The 26,047-nt window shown below is 38.0% G+C and overlaps 1 protein-coding gene and 1 pseudogene across 1 annotated transcript in view; both read right to left on the reverse strand.

Annotated features, from left to right (window-relative positions):
* Positions 1 to 26,047, reverse strand: part of Tll1 (tolloid like 1) — a 207,313-nt gene that overhangs the window by 127,290 nt on the left and 53,976 nt on the right. The gene's annotated exons all lie outside the window — the stretch shown is intronic.
* LOC110562506 (small ribosomal subunit protein uS2-like) overlaps positions 24,278 to 26,047 on the reverse strand; it is a 43,418-nt pseudogene continuing 41,648 nt past the window's right edge.

Below are 26,047 nucleotides of genomic sequence, written 5' to 3' on the forward strand. Positions count from 1 at the left end.
CTCCCACCCTGTCACCAATGCTGAACCTATCAATAGGATGGCAAACTAATCAGAATAAAGAGAGGCTTACTGTCACTTACGATCATAGAAACAAAGTCACGGAGAAAGAACAGTTTATAACACACAAAGCTTTGATGCCTAAAATTAAATCCAGACTCTAAAATTGAATCCCTCTTCATACAAATGCTGCAGAAAACACAAAGGCTCCCATACCCCTAAAGACACTCATCTGTGAAAGGGACAATCTACATTTAGTTTATCATTTTTCAATCATAATGAAAATACCATTGATTTTCATCAAAACAGATTTTCACATTCAGGGTTTTCAGGTAAATTAATGTTTGCTACTTCTTAAAACACTATTGTTATGTGTATGACTGAGGAATGGCTGTGACCAGAGGCTGAGAAAGTAGGCCCATTTCTTCCTCAACTCTGTAGTCTTGTGACAGCTAGAGAGCCTAAAGCAAGGATTCTCTAAACTCACTCAAGAATCAGAGAATCTGCCTAAAACGAAACCACAGGATTCAGTGTGTCTGGAACTGAACCTTGGATCTCTGCAATTAATAAGCTCCCAGTTACTGTGAATGGTTATCACTGTCATTATCTTTAATATTATTGATTTTTATTTCCTTAAAAATAGACTTTCAGACTGGCTGAATAAAAGCCTGAGACACTCTACCTATTCAAGTACAGGTCTGTCAGACTAAAACTCTAGTAAAAGTGTAGTAAAACTCTAATAAATAGAGTTTCCGTACATTACAATCTGAGTGTGTTTTGGGTTTTATTTTCTTATATGGGGTTTCATATGAGGTAGACACAAATGCCCCCAAGTGCATGTTTACACCAAACACAATCATCAGTACATGTTACAGAAGCCAAAAATACCATTTCTAGAGAGACTCAAGAAGAAGGAAGGAAGAAAGAACAGGAGGAGGAGGAGAAAGAAAAAGGAGATATGGAGGAAGAGAAAGAGAAATATGAAAGGCCAGGCTGGATGATACTTAGGTAGAGACAAAACAGTTCTGAAAACATAAGCTCATTTTATTTATCATATTTTGTTCTACTTCATAACTTGAGATAAAGCTTGGCAGATAGTTCTGATTGCTTCATAAACTGACTGGTCCAGGGAAAAATAACTAAACACTTCCTTGGAAGTTGTGAGTGATGAAGCAGGCTCACCTATGTACTGTCAGGATACATATTATACCCCATACATCTTCAAATGCATGTTAGTAACACACACACACACACACACACACACAGAGAGAGAGAGAGAGAGAGAGAGAGAGAGAGAGAGAGAGAGAGAGAGAGAGAGAGAGGACAAAAGGAATGCATACTTTACATTTAAAATGTCCCATTTCTCATATTGTACACGTTTTGGATTTTCTCATTGCATCTCTAGTTAAATTTAAGTGTCATTTTTCTGTATGCTAAAATATCCTGTGTAAGCCTTGGTCCACCATGCTAAAGCATGACAATTTGGACTGTCTATTTACCTTCTTCATTGCAATCTCACTAGATTTGACATATGGTGGCAAAGAAATGCATTCGATTCTAGATTCTATTTGGGATTTTTTTTTTCCTTTTCTGTTTATCTATTTTAATCTTGTGATCTTGATTTTAAAACAACAAAAATAAAGAGCAAAAGTATCAATTACCATTTTTGTCCTATTTAATACAGTGATTTGACAATGAGTAAATTAGAGCTGAAAGGAATACGGGAAGCTGGTCTTTGGGATAACACTGTAAAATAAGTGCTCGAATGGAATTAGGGTAGTTCTTATCTGTCTGGAATTCTGTTGGGATTCCTGTGACCAAAAGGAAGTTAGAGCAAGCTAGTGAGCCAGAACTAAATGTTGAAAGGGCAATTTTGAAACTGCATGCAAAACCACAAGGTATTGTTTTTCACCTAATGGTAATTTGTCTTCAATATACAACAAAATTGGTGGGTGAGGCAGGCCTACATGCTTCTACAGATTTTGTTATGGTACACCAAATAAACGTTCTTTATAAAATAATGAACAGTGAGACTAGAGTCGAAACTGTGGCTCTGCACACATTCCCTGTAAGGAGTCCCAAGCCATACAGCATAAAGGATAGAACTAAAAACAAAATGTTTGATTGCAAATTATTCAATAGGAGATCATTCAGATAACTTGTAAAGGCACATGCCACCAGACCTGATATACTGAGGTTAATCCCCAGGGCCTACATGGTAGAAGGAGAAAATCATCTACTCTTCAGGTTTATTCTGACAGCTCCTAAGAATGTTGACATATAAGATTGTTCTTTGACACACACACACACACACACACACACACACACACACACACACCCCTACCTAAAAACAATCAAGCCTGGAAATAGAAATATAACACAGGTTAGGTAGAAGTTTGGGGGGAAAATAAACTAGATATGATAAATATTTGACAAATCTGTTACATAAAAATACTTGCTGTTTAACCATTCCCCAAAATGAGCATTTCAAATTCATTCAATATAAAGTGTATTATTGAAGTACATTTTAAAATATAATTTCAAGCATCTGCCTTTCTTTTCAGTTCTTGCAATATATATCATGAAGTGTAGCTATGGCACATCTATACCTCTTCTCCTCACTACTCCACTGACAGGCTCATGGAGTACATGAGTGTCCTAGAAGCTGATTACCTAGAGATGCTGGTAATTGGAGGGAAGCTCAGAGAGCTGAGGGTAGTCAAGAGCACCTGCTTTCTCTGTACCCAGTCTCCAACTCTGTTTAAACTTCCAGCTGTTTTTGATACTGGATTTAGGGAGGAATAATGACATCATATGAAGAACTGACAAAATTGCTTTGACTCAACAATGAAAGCCTAATGGAAATTTTTTCAGACAAGGGCAACAGTAAAGTTCTGTAAGTCAACTGTTGTTACATGATAGACAGCTACTCTGCTAACTGCCAAGGAAAAGCAAGATTTGGCAAACGATCCAAAATATGTTTTAGAGACAAGGTTAGGAGAGAAAAATATCTTCCTTTCAGCATTTTGTAGTCCCAGAACAAGTTTTTCCCAAATGAAAACATGGAATTTTATATAAACTCCCAATGGGAAAAACAACTATCTAATTTGTTGTTGTTGTTTCCTTCAGACAGGGTCTCCTGAAGCTAAGGTAGACTTGAGTCCCTATTTAGCCAATAATGGCCTTGAAGTCCCTTTTTTCTACACCCTTCATCCCCCCCCAAAAAATCTAAATATTTAGCTTGATACAGTAAAAATAAATAAATAAAATATTTTATACCAACTGTTAGAAATTTGCTTAAAATAAGGACAGGAGGAATTTCCAGGTAACATATAACTTACTTAAGTTACCAGAAAGAAAAAAAAAAAACTTTTCCACTCCATGTTTTACTTTAAACTATTTTGTGCCATGCCCAGGGGTCATATACCTATATCCCCAGTACTCAGAATTCTGAGAGGCAAGATTACAAGTTCAAGGCCATCAACAACTAAGTAGCAAGACCCTGACTCAAGATACAACAAAACTATAAAAATTATGTAGATTTCTTTCAAAATGAGCACTTCCATTTTTATTGTAGGATGTAGAGGAAAAGTTCCAAGGTCTTAAACATAAATTTAACAAAATCATCTAATCTTTAATTTTTAGAAAAGTGCTTATGTTTAAGTGCTAACACCGAAATAAATATTTACTTAGTCTTTGTTCATGAACAGGATTGGAAGATGGATCCATGAACATGAATTTTACATGGTAAACATGTCTAGGTCATATTGACATATGTACATATTGACATATGACATTGTGACATAGGTCAATTTTAGGTGGAATTTTTTCTATGACAGTAGGGTTGTAGAGATACAATATAAAAGAAAGTTACACTGTGGATTGTTGATTATGGGAGAGATGGAAACTTTTCAAATACATTCTAATCTTTTCAAACAATATGGTTTTGTTTTTTGTTTGTTTGTTTGTTTCTAGTTAAATGCTCCTCTTCAGCTTTTCATTAAATTGGGAATAAAACATACTTCAATGTTTATATCTAAAAGATGAAATAAAATGTATTTGTAACTATATATGTGTGTTCACCTATAGATGGCTAGATAGATATACAGACAGAGACAGGGATAAATGAATGGATAAATGGATAGATGGATAGATGGATGGGTGGGTGGGTGGATCGATGGATGATGGATGGGTGGATGGATAAATGAATATATGGATTGATGGATACATGGATGGATGAATGGATGTATAGATGGAATGATCTAACCTTTCAACAAGGATTAATTTTGCAGAACATGGGAAAATTGATAATAAAGTCACTTCTCATGCTAATTATCACCATGTTAGTTCGAAGAGTGAGTTTGCATTGGTCCCCGCTAATGTAAATGCAGAACACAGAAAGAAAGCTGTCTTTCTCAAATCAATGTTCCCTGTTTCCACATAATTTTACATTATGGATATAATCAAATGCTACATTTTCAAATAAACTTTTTTTTAGTAGGAAAACTCAAATTTTCCCATAACAAAAGACCCATTGAAACTGCCTGTCAATCTGCATTTATAACCCACAATGCCTGTGGATGGGGATTCTTGGGACATTTTTAAAATATCATCCATACCACAAATATTCATTTGGAACTCTCTGTCTCAAACCAGAAAAGAAAAAACAGTCTGAAAGTACTTTGATCAAACAAATGTAAAAATAAATATTGAGACTTTTTTGTGTGTAGGCCTAGTATTTTCTCTCATAAGCTGTAAGAAAATAAAACATTGCAGCTCACACATATTGTAAATCTACCATTCTTAAACTGTCCAAACACAGAGTTCATGATCAGCCACACTAACAAGAGTGGATTTATTTGTTTTTCCCACATCATACATCTGGTAAGGACAAAGCAAACTTCAGTTCTTTTTTTTTCCCCCAAGTATTGTAACTGTTGATATTTGTAGGTAGTTTGCAGTCAGCTCTCACATTTCTTTTTTTAAATTAACCTTTATTTTATTTTTTTAAATACTCATACTGGTTCTTGAAGTAAATCTCAGTCTATGTTCCTGAAAGTAAGACCAGCTTATGCAAGATTACTGTTTTTTTTAAATACTAGTTTTATTTGCTGATACTCTCCTCCCACAAAGAGAAGTATCTTTTGTCTTTTACCTTCTTTTTATCACTTCACTTAGCTTATAGTACAATGATAGTTGTAAAAAAATATTTATATTATAATCCCTCTGGTTGTTGTTCTCTTAAAAGAAGTTTTCCTTTGGAGACAGGTCAAAGGCTAAAGGGTGTTATTTGGTTAATATCTCACATTGCACAACCACAAAACAATTTATGCCCAGTGGGAACCTGATTCAATGCACTGATTTTTATTTCCTCTCTTACTAATAATATAATTTTAAATATTTGGACCATAGCCGAAGAGATTTAAATTCAGACCAAAAGAAGTAAAAAATGGAAATGATCTATAAAATGTTTCTCTGTAGTCACACTAAATATTTTATGACTTTATTTTAAATGTTCCACAGAGTGTAGCATTTGCAACTTTGAAATATGTGGTGCTTAATATTCAGAGTGTAATCTCACCTGATATGATGTTCTTAGCGCATTAAAGTATCCTGATATTTATTAATATTGCTAACATTAATAAAAGTTCCTATGAATTACCTTAAAAAACCCACCAGTTCAGTAGTTCCCAAGAAGCAACAGTGGTATAACTGCCATTGGGGCAGATCTTTGATTGGAATAAAGGCCTGCTTTGCAGGACAGAATTCATGTCTGCTACTGTAAATCAGTGAAAATCCATGGCTGTCTGTGAAAACAGGCACTGAAGGGAACTTAATACTATAGGTTAAGTAAATGAAACATGTCACCAAACTGCTGTGTAAATATTTATGTTAATACTCCTAGACAAGTGCTGTTCTCAGCCTTAATCAGAGAAGCTTCTTCTTCAATGAAGGGCAGTGAATGCAGATACCCCTGGCTGCTCTGGGTGCTGAAAACAAGTGACAGTAAGTACTCAGCCATCAAGAGAAAATTTATGCCACTCCAAACTCCTGAGGCTCAGAGAACATCACTCAAGACAAGACTGAAAGAATGTAAGAGCCAGAATGTAAGGAGAAGGCCTGAAAATATCTTCTTATGGACATCAAGCTGCCATTTTAATCAGGATCTCACAGACAACCTAGTGATTTTCCCATACTAGATCTGCATAAGACATAACCTGTCACCTGACAGTTATGGATGGGGGAAAGGATCAGCTCCTCTTTGCTGAACTATTTGCTACTATGTATTCTGAGAGATTCATTATCTTCAGATAAGTGGCCAATAGTGAGCCTAGCAGGATCCATTACCATGCCCACGGTACCCCAGATAATTCTGGTGAATCAGTGGATCTCAAGCAAAACAAAAAGACGTGAACATGAAAAAAAAAAAAAAGAACCTTTATAAAAGAAGTCAAGTTCGTGGTAGGGAAATAGGAGCATTTGAGAAGTGAGAGAAATAAAAACATATTGCTTCCTGGTTGTGGTGGCTCATGCCAGTTGGATTTGCTGAGGTAGTAAAAGGGGGAGGTAGGGGAATCACAAGTTCAAGGTCAGCTCGAGCTACACATAAGGGAAAAATTATTGCATACATGCCTGGCATTGTCAAAGAAAAAATTGTAATTAATATTTTAAAGGAACAGAGAAATGATTCAGTGAGTAATGGTGATTGTTGCCCCAGAACAGGATAAAAAGAGAGAACCAGGTCTAGCATGTTTCCTCTGACCCGCACACACTTGCCCTGCTACATATACAGAGAAGTAGTTAGTAAGTTAGCAGCTAATTAATTAATTTAAAATGTGAAAAGAATTAAACTAAAACAACGCATGGCCCATAGGGAATGTAGACAATAGCAGTATTAGGAGGTGTGGCCTTGTTGGAGGAGGTGTGGCCTTGTTGGAGGAGGTGTGGCCTTGTTGGAGGAGGTGTGGCCTTGTTGGAGGAGGTGTGGCCTTGTTGGAGGAGGTGTGGCCTTGTTGGAGGAGGTGTGGCCTTGTTGGAGGAGGTGTGGCCTTGTTGGAGGAGGTGTGGCCTTGTTGGAGGAGGTGTGGCCTTGTTGGAGGAGGTGTGGCCTTGTTGGAGGAGGTGTGGCCTTGTTGGAGGAGGTGTGGCCTTGTTGGAGGAGGTGTGGCTTTGTTGGAGGAGGTGTGGCCTTGTTGGAGGAGGTGTGGCCTTGTTGGAGGAAGTGTGTCACTGTGAGAATGGGCTTTGTGGTCTTCTATGCTCAAGCTCCACCTAGTACGGAATCCAGTCTCCTCCTGGCTCCCCTCAGATCAAGATGTACCACTCTCATCTCCACCACCTCCATGTCTGCTTGGAACCTGCCCTGCTTCCCATTATGTTGGTAATGGACTAAACCTCTGAAACTGAGAGCCAGCCCCAAATTGAATGTTTTCTTTGATAAGGTTTGCCTTGGTTATGATGTCTCTTCATAGCAATAAAACCCCAATGAAGGCAGACAGCTACTACCTTTGCATGGCTGCAGAAGCAGGGATGTTGCGCACAATGACATGTGGAGATAATTTTCCTTTCTGGACAAATGGAAGTTACCTATAAACAAAGCCTTTGACAAAGAATAATGGACCGAATCGAACTTTAGATCTTTAGATCTAATAAGGATGAAAGCACCTATGACTCTACCTATGTTCTGAGTGTGATCTTTCACACCTGTTTAATAATTCTGCCAGTACTGGTTCAATCCGTGTCTGGGATAAAAATGGGAAGGGCAGATGTTGACATCAAAAATATGGATGCCTCCTAAGAAAATAAAACATTTTTAAAAAACAAAAATAATAATCCTTAGTACATTGTTCTAAAATGTAAGCATTTTGATCTGTGATAGTAACTTTTACTTGACAAGTGCATAAATTGACTACTGGACTCTCACTGCAATATCATTTACTGATCAATGTTAACTACACCCTTTGACTCACAGCTTATCAGCTCTTTAAATCTGTACACTAAAAACAGAACTGTAATTTTCATCTTAGATGAATCATAGCATAACATGTTAAAGTAGTCCTCCCACATTCTTTTGGGGAAAAAAAGCCTTCAGATTTGTTTATTCACCTCATTTTCCTAGGAAAATACCATATCCAAAACATTTCAACATTTTTCTTGAGGAGGAGTACCACATAATCTAAGGAGCTATCTTGTCAGTTGGCAAAAAAAAAAAAGACTCATTTTGTCTTCTCTCACTCTGTATGTGTGTACACTGTATGCACATATGTGTGGGGAGTATGTGGGCCCGTGTGCATGTTCTGAACCCAGATAATGTTGGGTGTCCTACCCTACACATGATTTCCTTCATACAGAACCTGTCACTAAGCCTGAAGTTAAGCTGGAGACAGTAAGCCACAAAGATCCTCCAGTATCAGTCCCTTATAGATCTGAGCTTACAGGCATGAAAGCGACCTTATCTTGCTTTTTAAATAGGTTAGGGCAGGGGAGCTTAACCTGTGGGCCACGCACAACCCCCTTATGGTCAACAGAGCCTTTCACAGGAGTCAGATATCAGCCATTCTGCACAGCAGATATTTACATTGTGATTCATAACAATAGCAAAATTACAGTTAAGAAGTAGCAACAAAAAAAAATTATGAATAGAGGGTCACCATAAAATGAGGAAATATATTAAAGTATTATAGCCTCACAAAGGTTGAGAACCACTGAATTAGGAGGATTTGAACTTGGGCTCTCACTTCTGCGCAGCAAACACTTTTATCTTCTGAGTCATCTCCCAGACTCTAGATAATCTCCTTTTAAATATACAGCTGGATAGGAAGGAAACTTTAGATAATGATGGTGTTGCTTGCTTATACAATTACCTAACTTTCAGTGCTTTATATCCATTACTATCTGAATTTTTAAACTGCATTTTATCAAGCAGTCCTAAATATTGAAAAAGGCTCATTTACATAAACTCACTCTAATAATAATTTGTAGGTTGGGTAGGCTTTGCTAACAGCCATTCACACTCAACTTTGAATGGACTCTTTAGTCTCCTACTCATCATTCAGAAAAATCTCCCTCAGCCAAGTTTCCTGAAGCCTACGTAAATTATTGCAAGGAACATTAAAAATAGACTACGAGGACAGAATTACTCATACCACCCTACAAGTGTTCCCTGGGTAGGTGGTTTTACCAGTTCTGCACTTGCTAATTAGCCCTAATCCTGAGTATATTGGATGAATGCTGATGCACTTGGGTGGGTTATTTTTCTCTGAGGATGTCACCCTGTCAGCCTTTCCCTTACCAACAGGCCAGAACTCAGGAAGAATAGAAGAAGGGGATGTTTCCAGAAAGGAAAAAAAAGAAAGAAAAGAAAGCCTCTGAACTATTTTTGATTCCAAGTTTAAGTGAGGGCAGAATTAGAAGCATTATCTTGTCTGCGAGGTCTGTGTCCCGAGTTCACTACACATGAAAATACAGACTTCCTGGGAAAGCTCATAAGACACTGAAATCATGAAAATAAAAATTCTAATTCATAATAAGAGGAATAGTTGTAAAAGGGAATGAACATTAGGACATAGTTGATTGGTTGGTTTAACGGCTTCTACCTGGGCAGGGCAGAATGGGGTAGGCGTGGCTAAGGTTCCTGGGCTTCCTGTTCAAGAGAATCACAGGACACACACAAAGAAGTAAGGAGGAAGGAGAAAGAAAAAAAAGACGGAAGACGCCAAGATGGGTTAGCATGGAGAAAAATCTCGTAGGCCGAGAGGAGGGACTCCAATAACGGTGTGAAAAGACCCAGATGAAAAATACAAGCAAGTACCATGGGGTTATGGGTGGAAGGTAGACCAGATGAGGAGGATTAAGGTAGATGGCATTGGATGGGGGCTGGGAGATGAATGGTGAGGATACTGCGTCAGCATAGGTGAAATATCTGCCCGGCCTCAGGTAAATAAGGCAATTATAACATCTAACAGGTGTTTGTGTCTTATTATTTGTTATACAGGTTAGATAATAATGATGTGATAATCTTAGGGCTAATAACAAACATTATAGCCCAACACTCATTTCTTATTTTCTACAACAATATATATTCAATATTATATATATATACATGCTGTAATATATACACACACATATATGTGTGTTAAAGAAAATTATACTAAGAATAGTATACTAAGTATACTAAGTATAGATTCATAGCAAACAAGCCTTCCTAAAGTAGCGTTTAATGGATTAATCTATTCAATATTTGAGAAAACCACCATCCTCCCCCACAAGGAGAGTTTAGAAAAGCACTTTTTACAGTGGCTCTGAGACTATCCTTTCCTAGCCTTTGTATCTAATCTTCTATGACTGACACATCATTTTCTTTTTTATATTAATATGCACAATCAACCAGGCCAGCCATCTCCTTCTGCTTAGAAAACATGCTGTATTTTAAATATACAGAAGAATGCACCAGTTATCTAACTTTGCAAATGTGTGAAGGTTTTATATTTTTGCAATTTTTTTCCTGGAATTTGAATTATTAGAGCATTAATAAAATTTTTCAAAATTTTAATCTATTACTGTCCAAAGTAAGCAGTGTCACCTGTATAGTATTTATCATTCCACTGTATGTGTCCTTTAGTCTATCATTCATGTATGGATATAGAAAAAAACTATAGTATTGCTTCCTCTCTATGGTTTAAAGTTCCATTCAAATACCACTAAACTATGTGTTCTATAACTGGATTATCTTCTCAATACTGAATAAATGTCAGTTTGTGCTATAACTTAACTGTTTCTCTTTTAGTATTTAAGCTATTATTTATGTGACTTTTAACCATTATTTTATCTTTTTCTATCGCAGAAGTTTACATGGTATGTATTACATTTACATGGTTATGTATTAAGTCAAGTAAAACTTAAAATTTCAAATATGAATTGTAATTATCTTTAAATTTATGACAAATCTCACATGTTAAAAGTACACATGGGTGTAAACATGGATCAGTAGTTAGGAGTGCTTGATTATTTACCAGAGGACCAACATTCAGTTCTAGAAACATAGTCAGACAGCTAATAACTTCTAGTTCCATACCATCCAATGCATTCATCTGGCCTCCTAGGCATCTACATTTATATGACATACACAACACACACACAGGTACATGCTCAGGCACAGGCATACACACACACAAATAAAATAGGTTTCCCAGTCTAATGAAAAATGGAACTATTTTCCAATAGAGAAATTGGACTGTTTAAAAGTAAAAAGTGATTACAAGCCTGAAGCAGAAGATTACCTGTATAGCATAATCCCATAAAGCAATGAAGACACGGAAGAATACTATTGTACAGTATAGGAAAGAGAAAAAAAAATTGAATACAATCCATTAGGTCAAAATTTGCATATCAATAAAGATAATAATCCTAGATTGGAACACTTTATCAAATATGGGTAAATCTATTGTTATTATAATACGAGAATATAATTGGGCACTTTTGGAGGATGCTGGAAATTCAGTTCATTTCTTTTGCAAAGAGAAATGAATTTCAATCGGCATGCTGCCTGGTGACCAGCATGGCATAGTGTTGTATCGCCTCCCAAATTCACCCTCTTCTCTGAACACTAGGCTCCTTTCACTGAGGTGTTTGCATGTGCTCAGTGCGGACTTTTCCTCTGTGCTCTGGAGGCCAACCCCACACACCCCCTTTTCCTCTGTGCTCTGGAGGCACCCCCACACACCCACACACATTTCCTCTGTGCTCTGGAGTCACCCACACACACCCACACACATTTCCTCTGTGCTCTGGAGGCACCCACACACACCCACACACACTCTTTTCCTCTGTGCTCTGGAGGCACCCACACACACCCTTTTCCTCTGTGCTCCGGAGGCACCCACACACACCCACACACATTTCCTCTGTGCTCTGGAGGCCAACCCCACACACCCCCTTTTCCTCTGTGCTCTGGAGGCACCCACACACACCCACACACATTTCCTCTGTGCTCTGGAGGCACCCACACACACCCACACACACCCTTTTCCTCTGTGCTCCGGAGGCACCCACACACACCCACACACATTTCCTCTGTGCTCTGGAGGCCAACCCCACACACACCCTTTTGTAACTCCCCCCAATGGGGAGTAGATTTCAGTCTAGAATGAATGGAATTTATTTGTACGCTCAATTTCAGTACTTGTCATTTGATTTCATATAATGAACTTTATGATTTTCCTTAGGTTATATTCTTTTTAATATTTATTACTTTTCTTAAAAAAAAAAACTTTTTTCATGTAATATATAATGTTTGCTTTTTCTTCTCCCAGTTCTTCCCAAATTCTCCTCACCTCCTTACCCACTTAACTTTGGTTCTTTTTTTCTTTCTTTCTTTTTCTTTCTAAAACAAACAAAAAACATGAAGAAAAAAAGAACAAAACCGAGAAACATACATACAAACACACAGAGAGAAACACCACAAACACACACATACACACACACACACACACACACACACACACACACGCACGTACACACCAAAATCAAAACAAGCAAAAGGTCAATAAAATAAAATAGAAGTACCAAAACAAAGAAAAATGAAACCAAAGTCCAGAAAAAAAACATTGAATTTTTATGTTAGACAACTCTTCTTGGGTATGGGCTGTTGATATACCCAGTGAAACTCCATTAAATACCTAATTTTCACTTTGCCAGCAGGTATCAATTTCAGATAGCTTCTTGACTAGAGTGGCAGCCTGTTAATATTGTATAATTTTGAATAATGTTTAAGCAACAAATCTTTTCTTGAGATAATGTAATAGTTTCCCATACTTCCTAAAGGTATTGCTTTGTTTTATTTTTCCAGACAGAGTTTCTCTGTGTAACCTTGGCTGTCCTCGACTCACTTTGTAGGGCAAGCTGCTCTCAAACTCACAGAGATCCGCCTGCCTCTTCCTCTGCCAGCGCTGGAATTACAGGTATGTACCACCATATCCAGCCCTTCTAAAGGTATTTTTAAGATTATATTTTATTACTCTGTGCATCTTCTTGTATGCTTGACCTCTCCTGCTTCTTCTATCCTTCCTCCCACCCCATAACAAGAGGAGTAGAGGCTGTTTTTGAACCTGCTACCTAGCACTGGTGACTGGGCTGCCCTGTCAGTTCCCAGAGGGAGAGGGTTCATTTAGTCCACCACTGACTTGAGATACCAGGGTCAGTTGGTACCTTTTGGGGGCTTCCCTGTTTCAGAAAGGAAGGAAAGGAGAGAATGGGAGAAAGGGAGATGAGGGAGTGGGGCTGGGATCAGGATGTAAAGTGATGGAAAAAAAAGGAAGGAAGGAAGGAAAAAAGGAAAGAAGGAATGAAGAAAGGAAGGAAGAGAAAGAAGATTATATTTTATTTGTATGAGTGTTGTCTATATGCCCATGGAGGTCAGAGGTAGTATGAGATTCCTTAGAACTAGATTTATAGCCTCCTAAAGTGGGTGAGGTGATGTGTACTCATGTAGTCTGATAAAGTGCTCTCAACTGCTGAGCCATCTCTCCAGTCCCTTTCCTAAAGTTTTCATATCAGTTTTCATAAATATTTTTAGATTACAATGAGTCATTTTTAAAATTTTGTGACAAGAATTAATGCTGCATGAGTGACTCACTGCCTCATACAAAAACTGTGTATAATCTCCCCAGATATTTGTGAAACCAGCCCTTTCACCCATACATACATATATGGTACTACTCAGCTTCTTATGACTGTTCCATAATACCCAAGATAAACAACTGAACAGAAAGAGGACGACATTTACAGTTTTCAGTTCATGATCACTGAGCCAGTTGTGGCCAATGGTGATACAGTACATCCAGGAAGAACCCTGACGTAAAGGTCACCACTTGCTTCTTGACAACTCTGAAACAAAGACAGTAAAAGAAGCAGGCCAGGATCCTGCCAGATATGCCTTCCACAGGCAAGCACCCATTGACCAGACTCTCCCCATTAGTCCTCACTCCTCAAGAATCCAGTCCATCCCAACTGTATCTTAACTGCAAACAAAGCCTGTTATATGATCTTTTTGGCACACTTCAGATGAACTCTGTGGCACCTGTGAAATATCGAAGCCTTTTATCCTGTTTCATTGCTACATTAGCCTTTAATACCCTATTGTAAGATAATAATCAATTCATTAAGACGCTTTAATGGAACTTGTCTCCTATTCTCCTGCTGTGCTTTCAGAATTTTCTCAATTGTTTTAGGCAATGTATTTTCCATATAAAATTGAGGAAACAGTCAAAAACAAATATCTCAAGATCTTGGTTAGAATTGTATTAACCCTGTAAATTAACTCATAAGTAGTTACCTGTATGTTTAAAAAAAGAGTTTTTATTTTGTTCTTGTGTTTATGAGACATGTTGAATTGGTTCTTACTGCCATTCAACAAAAGAAACAAATTTTCTCTTCAGTAAGTTGGATTGTGATGTGTTATGTCATGTTAGGTCATGTGTGTTGTAATATGTTGTGTCATGTTGTTTCATATGCTGTGTTGTGTTTTCTGTGTTGTGTTGTATTCATACATTCAAGTTCTGGTACTGCAAGTATGAGTTTGTATATGTTCCTTTTTTGTTGCTTTGATAAAATTCCTAAAAATCTTAACGTAGAACACAGCACTGATAGAAGAAATATCAATTGTATAATTCTTAATGAAAATTCTTATTATATTTTATCTCCATAACTTTACTTAAAAGTTATGGCAGAAACTTTTTACTGTACCATTTGGATTTATAAAAGGAATCAACACCTTAAAAAGTGTCTTATAACTAACTTCTTTTTATAAATTTGGAATCAAAGTGATACCAACCTCACATTATGAACTGGCAGCCACAGTTCTGTTTCTAGTTACTCAGATAATTTGTATATCTATGTGAATTTTTCTTAAGCAATAGGCAGAGGGTGTTGTAAATTTGTCTGGGCATGATATTCAACCTAAGGGCAGACATCTTCTCTGTATAATAGTCTATATTTTCTCTGCTTCCAAAGCCTCTACAAATACAGAAAGGGAGGAGAGAGAATTATTACTGCTAGATTCTTTTTCCTGGGATTTTTCAGAGGATCCTTTGATGGATTGCCAGATACAAACTCAAGACTTAAGTATTTATCCCTAGATACTGGAAAGGTTGTTAACTGAAAGGCTTTAATTGTCAGACTTCTTGGCTGAAACGCTGCCTCATCCATATCTAAAGCACTTCCTACAGGTATTCAGCATACAAACAGTGGTCAGAGTATCCCTGACCTACCTCCACCCAGGTTGGAACATTTTCAAATGGTTACTCTAGCATGAGCTCTTTGAGACCTTCTCTGAGCCCTTATTTGCTCAGTATCTTCTTCAGTCTAACTGTGCTTCCTTTTTCTTCCCTTTTATAAATTATTTCCCTGATCGATATCTTCCATGTTAGCCATCATTGTACAGTCTTCCTTCAGACTACAACAGCAGATACTGACATAAGTACACATAAAGGTAATGCTCTTTTAAGAATGGAGATTTCAAATTGGCTATGAAGGGAAATTAAGACTGAGGTCTAGGACACAATCCTGAGAGTTAACAGAATGACCAAGAAAGAGCAAGCTTCCTAAGCCAAGCTTACCAGCTGTGATAAGGTCTGCTCCACCTTGGGAAATAATGGGATGCTAGTACATAGAATGAAGAAATGAATGTGTCTTCCTATAAATCAGGAACCTACTGATGTGAAAAGAATGTTCAAGAAAAGGAACTTTGAATAGCAAAGTGGTCAAGACAAATATTCTTAACATCCAGCCATCTACACTATTAAAATATTTATTTAAATATTATCACTCTTATGGTGTCTATGCAAAAAAAGTCAGCGTCCTCTGTCATCATTTATTTGCCATGAAAGAATAAGCACTGAGAATGAAGAGATATTCTTTACAGCCACTTAAATATACTTTAAATATCTCAAGGAATTTTCTGCTGAGGTATACTGTATATGGTCATATTTCAGTTAAACACTGCAGAAGATTCTCATGAATCATTTTAAAAACCACTTCCAATGTGCACACTCATTTTACTTCTTCAATACAGTAGCGCATCAAGGAACAAAAACCTCCTTGAAATAACAGCAGCGTCTAACACCTTGAGGGGTTGCTGCTTCCGAAGTCTCCATAAACAATAAAATGCACAGAACAGCAATAGGCAAGGGCAATGCTGATTTTTTTTTTTCTTAATTTCAAAAGTAGCTTTCTATCCTTGTAGCCTATCTCCCAAAGGGAGAGGTTCAGAATCCTCCAGTATCTGAATGGGGCTTAGATTCCTGTAAAATTGTACATATAACAATACGAGAATGAAGGTGTATTGAGGAAAAACAACTGGTCAATGTACTGTGGTAAGAGTGTGCCCCTGTGATAGCACAGTACACAGCAAGGTTCCTCAGAGGAAGACTTAGTGTTTTCAACATTTCAATATGAAAGGGCCACCGAAGAGCAGTGAACACTAATACTGAATTTGTGCTCTACTGTTTGTGTTCAAGACATCTAGAATGTCATGAAAGAAAGTGAAAACCAGACCTTAAGTAATTTGTTAGGTCATCCCAGAAATAATAACAGTCACACATACATCAAATTATGACCTTTCCTGCTATCATGAATCACACTGTTATGTCATACCTAAAATCATGTTAACAAGTATGCACACACACACACACACACAGAAGCTCTCACTACTGAAACAACTTCCATTCATTTACAGAAAGTCAGGTTATTTTTCTTAACATTTTCTTTCTAGTTTGGTTTAGACCTGGAGTTAGTGACCTTCAGGCCCATTTAGAAATACACAGTATATATGTAATATTTGAAAATATGTGTACACCCCATTTGCCTTTTAAATGAGGATTGGTTATCTTACCCAGGGTCCTCCTTCTTGCTTAGCTTCTTTAGGTGTACAGATTTTAGTATGTTTATCTTATATTATATGTATAGTATCCACTTGTAAGTGAGTATATACCCTGTGTGTCTTTCTGCTTCTGGGATACCTCACTCACGATGATCTTTTCTATTTCCCACCATTTGCCTGCAAATTTCATGACTGCCTTGTTTTTAATTGCTGAGTAGTATTCCATTGTGTAAATGTACCACAATTCTGTATCCATTCCTCAGTTGAGGGAGAAACAGAGAACAGGACAGGAGCCTACCTCAGAGGTCCTCTGAAAGACTCTACCCAGCAGTGTATCGAAGCAGGGGCTGGCCAAACTTTCGGCAGAGTGCAGGGAATCTTATGAAAGAAGAGGGAGATAATAAGAACTGGAGGGGACAGGAGCTCCACAAGGAGAGCAACAGAACCAAAAAAATGTGGCCCCAAGGGTCTTTTCTGAGACTGATACTCCTACCAAGGACCATGCATGGAGATAACCTAGAACCCCTGCACAGATGTAGCCCATGGCAGCTCAGTATCCAAGTATGTTTACTAGTAAGGGTTCATGTCTCTGACATGAACTTAGTGGCTGGCTCTTTGATTCCCTCCCCACCACGGGGAACAGTCTTATCAGACCACAGAGGAAGACAAAGCAGCCAGTCCTGATGAGACCTGATAGGCTAGGTCAGATGGACAGGGAGGAGGACCTCCTTTATCAGTGGACTTGGGGTGGGGCATGGGAGGAGAAGAGAGAGGGAGGGTGGGATTGTGAGTGGATAAGGGTGGGGGCTACAGCTGGGATACAAAGTGAAGAAATTGCAATTAATAAAAAAAATTTTAAAAGAACATATTTGTACACAAATACTTACATCAACACTAAATAAAATGTATAACCTACATTGATACTCACCAGCCCATGTTATGAACTTTTCATGTAAAAGACCATTGATACATTTAAAGGTAAAATTGCATAACCAATGATAACACACTGATTAAGTAGTTCAGCATAATTAAACACAGGCTTATGAGGAGTGGCTCAAGACATCTGGCCAACTATCAGTGTACAAATTAAAAAAAATAATAATTTAAACTGAACCCAGTTTTCTGTACTGAAAAACAATTTGATACTGGCAAGGCAAATTTTCTAGGCTCAAAGGAAAAGGTCCATAATTATCAGAAATCTCTCCTAAAATATTGGAAAGGAATAAGAAACAAAAATAATATGACTTAAAATACCCAGAGGTATATTCCCTAAAGGAGAAGGCAGTTTTCTAAGTATGTTTGAAGTTTTGCTACACACAAAATACCTCAACATGAAATTTTATTTGCCAAACTCAAAACACTTCCAGGCTCCCAAGGCTTAACCATAGGCATTTATATTCTTTCTTTCACCACCCAGGCAGCAGTGAAAACAGCTTTCCAAAAACATGACAGGTATTTCTTTCGCCCAAGGTATTGCACTGCTCTCTGCTGACGTCATGATGAGCCAAGATCACACATAGGGAGAGATTGTCATTTCAAGTCAAATATGAGATATCACAACAATTTGAGCTCTGGAGCTGAAGTGGCAGTTTGGTAGGATTACTGATGATTGAATCCTGCTTCTTAATAAAAAACACTAATAAGCCATATATCTCCCATTCCAACAGAGCTCATCTTCCCTCTTAGACCACAAACGTGGCTCATTTGACTTGACTTTTCCCCCCTTTGGGAGAGACCCACTCCTTCCATGTTCATTATAACCCTTAAATGGAGCCCTTAAATGAAAAATTGACAAAGAAAATGGTCTTCATTCCCAAGAGAATAAAGATTGAACATGAAACTGATAGCTTTTGCCTTAGTCACTTGTTTGTGACGGTTATTATTCTCACAATGGGTGGTGTGAATTAGAAATTAGTACTGAGCTCAGAGGTAAAATTTGGAACTGACTGACCTAGAAGCAGTTTGTTTACAAGAATTTCAGTTCTTTGCATACACACTGGGGTGGTTACTCATGTAACTTTTCTTTGTGGGAAAAATGTTCAAAACAGACTCATAAATTTAGATCTATGCTTCTCATTTAGATGTGCTCCTGCAGAAATAAAAATTCTTGTCCCAGAACAGAATCCCAAAATTAACAGAGCTTTGCCCTAAGAAAGTGTGTTCTGAGCTCTCTGTGAAACTGCTCCACCCCTTTACAGATAAGATAGCTAAAATCCAGAGATATAAGGAAACTTGTCTCAGATAGAAAGAGGTGAAATTCAACACAGGAAGTTTTCAGTTATGGAATAACTTTCAGATCATGTTCATGAGAGAACCACCCTCATTATAATCACCTAACGGACTTTGCAATGTAAAATCTGTTTGTTGCGTTTAAAATGTATTTACTTTTCAAAGATACCTAAATGTCCTTTCCATTGGTTTACCCTTCTCTATGCCGATTTAGTGTGAATCATTAAATTTTGCCAGGGCTCCCTTGCCCCACCCCTCCTGTGTTTCATCTGTTCTAACACTCCTTTCACCATGATGTAAGGACTCTCAGCTCCTTCTGGCTGAACTAAGCAGTACCTATCACACTGGCCTCTAGAATCACTCCCTACCAGAGATATCTTTCAGGAACATGCTTGGTATTGCTGAGAAGAAGAAAAAAAACAAAACAAAACAAAACAAAACAAATCAAACACACCCTTCTGTCTTCACTAATCTAATTCTCAAAGTGTGAACCTTGGACAACATGGTTATTAGAGAAAAATTGTTGACCCCATAACCCAATACCAATTTACTGGGATGTACTCTGGGAAGCTAGAGACAAACGTGCATTTATTTTTATTAATAAGTTGGGTTATTCCTACAGAAATAACAGCAGAGAAATACTCCCTGCACTTTCGCACACACATATACACATACATGCATGCACGCATGCACACACATATGTACTCACACACACTCCTAAAAGTCTGAGTTTTTCCTGTGCCTTACTCTTCTCAGCCTTCTCATTGCCCTATGACCTGAGCTTTGCTGTAGATTCCTTTCACTTTTGGACCTAAGAAGTCCAAACCCACAATTTTCATTGTGACTCGGGCGCATATTGAAAGCTTGAGTGAGGGGGTCTTGCACATCAAATTCTTCGATGTGGATACAGGAGAAGAGAGTGCAGTGCACATGTGCCTGAAGTCGGAAAGTACACAGCATTCTTTAGGTGACTCACGGCAGGAAGTCATTGGTAACTACAGTCCCACACATCCGTGTTGACGTTAACAGCACTGCCTTTCTGCTCTGGGTAATTTTTTCTAATAATTGCCTCCACAGTCCCTGCCCACTGCTTTTGCAGTTCTCAGATGCAACAAATATGGGTCAATAAAGCTAATAAGTGAGTTTATTAAGTATGTTATACAAAGAACTGGCAGAATTTGAAAGGCATAAAACGACCTGCTTAACACAGGGCTTGATGACAAAGACCTGTGAAGTTCTTGAATTTGCACTTACTATAGGATTTGAACCTCTCTTCTAGGGTGTTGAAATAGCCACAAATCTAACTTCAGGCTCATTGTATTCATAAAATCTTCTGAGAACAGTCTTGATAGGTGGAGTTCTTGTTAAAGTAAACATCTCATCAAAAGTCATACAAATATTTCTACAAAGAAATACATCTTTACCAATTATTCAGTTATAGACTTCAATTATTCTAATTTGCAAAACAAAGCTAAAGACAAAATATAACTTCAGAAATCTGAATAACTTGAGCATAACGAGATTTCTACATCAACATGATGAAGGAAATTAAATGCTCAGATTATGCAATGATAATTGGAATAGACACATTTATTTATTTTTGATTATGCCTTTAGAGTCTCATTAAAATATACACCACAACCCCTGGAGGTAAAAATTACAACACATGAGGAGAATGAGAACATAAAATGACTCACAAGAGTCACAACTCATGAGCTTCAAGATGGGACCAGAGCTGAGACCTGTGGGATAATATTCAAGCCAGTGCTCTTGTCTTGATTGTGCCTGACCATGAACACACACGCATACACATACTCACACACACCTATACTCTCTCAAGCATACACATACATGTTCTAGAGTTTCAACACCCTAGTTCATGTATATCACCACATTGTTTTCTTAACAGCCTATTCATGATTAATCTCACAACTTGCTGGTTAAACAAAACTTGCTCTATTCAATAAACAACAAACTTAATAGGATGCAACTATTCTTATACAAACAGCTGGGGAGACCAGTTACTTTCCCAAAATTTTGAAATTTAAAAAATAAAATGATGAAGCAAATTAGCCTCAGAAAAATGTGAGCCACTAAATCACAGAACATAATTAAACCCAGTCTAATTCCGGAGCCCAAATATTTAGCTATGATTACTTTTCTAATATCTTTCTCTTAAAATGTTAATTTATTTTAATATCATAGCAAGACATACCTTGCCACTAAGTGGAAAATTATAATGTTCCCTACAGGCTCAGAGCCTTGACCATTTCCTCGGCTGGATCAGCCAACCAGTTCCTCGGCTGGTGTGGCTGATGAGGAAGCCTGTGGGACCTTCAGTATGTGTCCCTTAAGTAGAGGAAGTAAGTTATGAGGGCGGCAGGGGGTGGAAGATGGGGATTAACCAAGCCCTGAATCTTGTTCGTGTCTTCTTCAGTGGTGAATGCATTGGGACAAGTCAGTTTCCTCCTCTTGCGTGCTGCCATGACTTTCCCACCATGATGGACTGTTTTCCTCTGGAACTGGAAGCTAAAATAAACTGTCCAAGAAATCTTTTTTTTTTTTTTTCAGACTACCCCATCATAGCAACAAGAAAGTAGCTACAACATACTCTGCCATATTCAGATTGACTTCTTGGCATAGAATAAGATGCCCTCAAGAGAACCAGGAGGAGTTAATACAACTTTAGCAAAGATCTGTTTTAAGCAGAATGTGCTCTTATATCTGCTGATGTTTTTAACAATGTGCTGAGAGACAGGTATGACCATGTCTCCCCAGCTACACTGTTACATCTCATTAGGTTCATTCTGAACGTAAGCAGAGTTACCACGAATCTGCGAACCAGTGAGGCATTACCATGGAGACACTCTCCTACCTGGGATTCACACACAGCCTTATCTACTGGACTTACACCATACTCCTCATGGTCCATGAATAAATGGATCCGAGACCCTTTCAGATTTTCAGTGATCTCTGTGTTTCTGGATTGTTGTTGTTCATTTATTGTTCTTCCAACATCAGTACAAATATTTTAACAACTGCAGAATAGATACTCAATTGTCCTTGGGCTATGAGGGAAGTATAATTTCCCCAACCACCCCGGTCAGAGAAAGAAAATATAAAACATGACAACATAAGGGAGTGAAAACACAAGCTCATAGAGAAAACACTGTGTATATGGCACACTCTTCATCTGGAATATGTCTTTATAATCTCACTAAATAATCTGAGCTCAACATTTTTTTTTTCATCTGTGATGACCATGGATTCATGTTTCTGCTTCCAGCTCCCAAGCACTGAGATTCTCTTTCTGCCTCCTAAATCACGAGATATAAGTTTTGTGATGCCACACCTTGCTTAGAACCATGACTCTTACCTCCTTGATACTTAGGTTCATCAATCCCCTTCTTTTGTTGTTACACTTTGCTTAGCTAGGTTTTCCCTTCAATTTTATTATTAAGTTCACAGTCCCTATTTCCTGAAGTATCAAAATATCTTTAGAGGGAGTCAACTTGTTCAATATAAATGTATTATTCTTCTGCTCTTCTCAATTGTACAAATATTCTGACTATTTCAGACAAATAGTTACATTGAATCTTATATAAATATTCTTATAATTCTCGTCTTTCCATATCCATTGCCACTCCCCATTTTTACTGCATATTTCTTGTGGCTCTTTAAACATTTCTTATTCAAATACAAAATGAGTGAATATTGTAAAGAAACCAGTCATTGCTTGTGAAATTGAATAAAGATTTCAAATAAAAGATAAGAAAAATTATATTTGAAAGTCAAAACAAATGTTTAAGTTAGGAATCCCAGGCACTGGAGTAATATTTGAGATAGATAAATTAGCTGAATACTAAGGGTTAATAGCAAAATTATCTTCAAGAAAAGTAAAAAATTGAGAAAATATCATCTCTATTTCAAGTGTTTTTCTCCAGGATTCCTTATTCTCTACAGACCCTTATATTTAACATTATAATTGATTTCAGTTATAAAAATCACGTCTCTTCAGTAACGTTTTTCCTCCACAAAAGTTGCAAAAAGATAAAATCAAGAGAAATTGTGTTCTACTATTAAAGTATCCAAATGGCATTGTCTTTGTCTAAACCAACCAACCAAACAAACAAAGAAAACCCCAATAGTTGTGTATAAAATTCTCAAAAGAAAACCATAAACATTTGAATTAAAAAAAAAGAAACTGTATTTTCTCTTTGTGTCTAAATTAGGAAAAAAAGGAGGGTCAGTCTGAAAGGTGTTTTAAGGAGGACTAAATACCACTGCAGTCAACATCTCTGCAAATGAGAAGCAACAACAAGCCAGCGGGATGCAGCAGCATGAGGTGGTGTATAAATAGATGCTCCATGGAGGGAGCACAGCCTGGAGAGGCAGGTAGAAGCTAGCTTCTGATGCTGCATTGCTGGCAAAGCCTACCAGACTCCAGATGGAGAAGGGAAGCATGGGGAACCCAAGTGTGTGGGTCCATCTGGCAGGACCTCACGGCTCCTGAAAACTGCCTGATGGGTAAAAAAGCTGTTCTGAACAATGACAATTAGAAAGAAAGGAATATGTTTACTCTCCAGACCTGTCCCCCACCCCCCACACACATTTGATCTTCTGACATTCAAAGCCACTACACAGTGTCCTGGCGAATGTCATTCTTTCTTTCTTCATGGTACTAGGGCAACATGCAGTCATGCATTTTTTTTTCTCTGTAGTCACCAGTATTCATGCAAAGAAAAGCCTCTCTCATTACGGCTGACAAACATTCTGCTTCATTTTTTAATGCACACACATTTAAAATCTTTACTATTTGGTCATTTTCATGGCCCTTCATTAAAAAAAAAAAGAAATCTGATAGCTTCAAGGTCATAAACTCCTGAACAATATTTGAAAACTCAGGCTTTAATGCCTTCTCCTCCTACATACATGAATTATTAATAAAACATACCAGCTAATGCAAAACTGAGTATTCACTCTCAAACAAGGTTTCGAACCTAGAACAGTTCCTTGAAATATTCCAACTAACTTCTTTAGATCTTGAAAGAAACTTACAGTAGCCTATACGTGGTATACAAGACATCACAACTATTCTAGGCCAAAACCACATACAAAAAATCACCTATTAAAATATTACAGAAACTCAGTACACTAATGTAGAACTTTTCTAATCTAGTGCCAGATCATTTCGCATTTTCCTTGACCTGGAAAGAAATTGTAGGGCTTTTGAGAATAGTTTAATGAGCAGGAAACTCTTCCTTTTAAATCATATGAAAACTATTTGTGCCACAGGTTCTATGTGTAACTTCAGAAATAATCAGGTTCTATATGTAACTTCAGAAATAATCCTTAACTGTTCAGAATGAACTACACACAAAATATGACAAATGAATTCTTCCATAGCAAAAGTGTAACAATGAGAACACTACCCAAAGCTGGGCATTTTATGTCTACCATTAACCTCTTATTTTATACAATTGATAAGAAATAAATATATTTATTTTGAAATGGATTTAACAAATTTAGTTAGGAAAAATGTTTGAGAGGAAAGTTCCATGTGTATGGAATGTACAAGGACATTTTTCCCTAACAAGAACAACAGATGCAACTCTAACAACAGAAAGGTAACAGTCCCTTAGGTTACATGCAAACACAAGGCTTTCTTTCATTCTTCCTTTTTCCTTCTTTTCTTTCTTTCATTCTTTCTTTTCTTTTCCTTTCCCTCCCTCCCTCCTTCTCTCTCTCCCTCCCTTCTTTCTTTCTTTCCTTCCTCTCTCTCTCTTTCTCTCTCCTTCCTTCCTTCCTTCCTCTCTCTCTCTTTCTCCTTCCTTCCTTCCTTCCTTCCTTCCTTCCTTCCTTCCTTCCTTCCTTCCTTCCTTCCTTCCTTCCTTTTTCCAGCTTTTAGGAACTTTATTTTCCTCCCACCTTTTTTTTTTCCTTTGTTCAGGTGTCTGCAGAGGAGCTCAAGACCATTCAGGGTGGCTCCAACCCACTCAGCTGCCTGCACTGTGGGAGCTGCTGACCAATGGCTAGCTGAGCACTCCAGTGTTCAGTAGGGAACTTCTGGATGGTCATAGAGGGCATCTGCTCACCCTCAGACCAGTTTGTCACCTCTGGCTGAGCAACAGTGAACACAGGAGGTGGTGTAGTCCATTTGCTCTGGAATGCCTCCTTGGTCACGGCCTTCTCAGCAGCAGCCTGCTCCTCTTTCTCAATCTGCTTCTGGATCTCTGTAGAAGTAAAGACCAGGCGTAACGTCCTGTGGGTGCTCACGGGAGATAGTGCCATGCAGGCAGAGTACTTCCAGCATCAGCATCCCCATCAGACCCACTGAGTGAGCTCCCTTGTTTGTTGCTTGGGATGGCAATGTCCACATAGCACAGAGGGGAATCTGTGGTGCACAGAGCAATGGTGGGCAGGTTGACATAAGATGCCTCCATGAGGGGCTGGTGATCAGCCCTGGGATCAGTCACCACTAGAAGCCACGGCTCCCCGAAGGTTGCCTGGATCTGGTTAGTGAAGGTCCCAGATGTGAAATGGCCAGCAATTGGAGTGGCTCCAGTGATAGCTGCAAACTTAAGCACAGCTCGCTGGCCAGGGTTCCTGGAGGAGATGCTGCTGCCATCAGCAGGGTTCTCAATTACAACAATAGACTGAGCTGCAAGCAACAGCTTCTCCCAGGTCCTATTCTGATTTATGATGTAGATTCCGTCACTCTTCCTTTTGTAGACATATTGCTCCATCTGAAAGTCAAGGTTGGTGTCATCTAAGTGGATTCCTGCGGCAAGGAATTTGAGGATAGCTTCCTCCTTCCTCTGCAGGACATCAAGGGCTCTGGACTTTGGGTAAGTTTCCCTTTAAGTTACAACTCAAGAAAGACGCCTTATGGACCCGCCAAGGCTTTCTTATGTAATGAACTTTAGGATCAAAAATTTTATGTTG

The sequence above is a fragment of the Meriones unguiculatus genome, chromosome 4 (assembly GCF_030254825.1).
Source record: "Meriones unguiculatus strain TT.TT164.6M chromosome 4, Bangor_MerUng_6.1, whole genome shotgun sequence".
NCBI lineage: Eukaryota > Metazoa > Chordata > Mammalia > Rodentia > Muridae > Meriones > Meriones unguiculatus.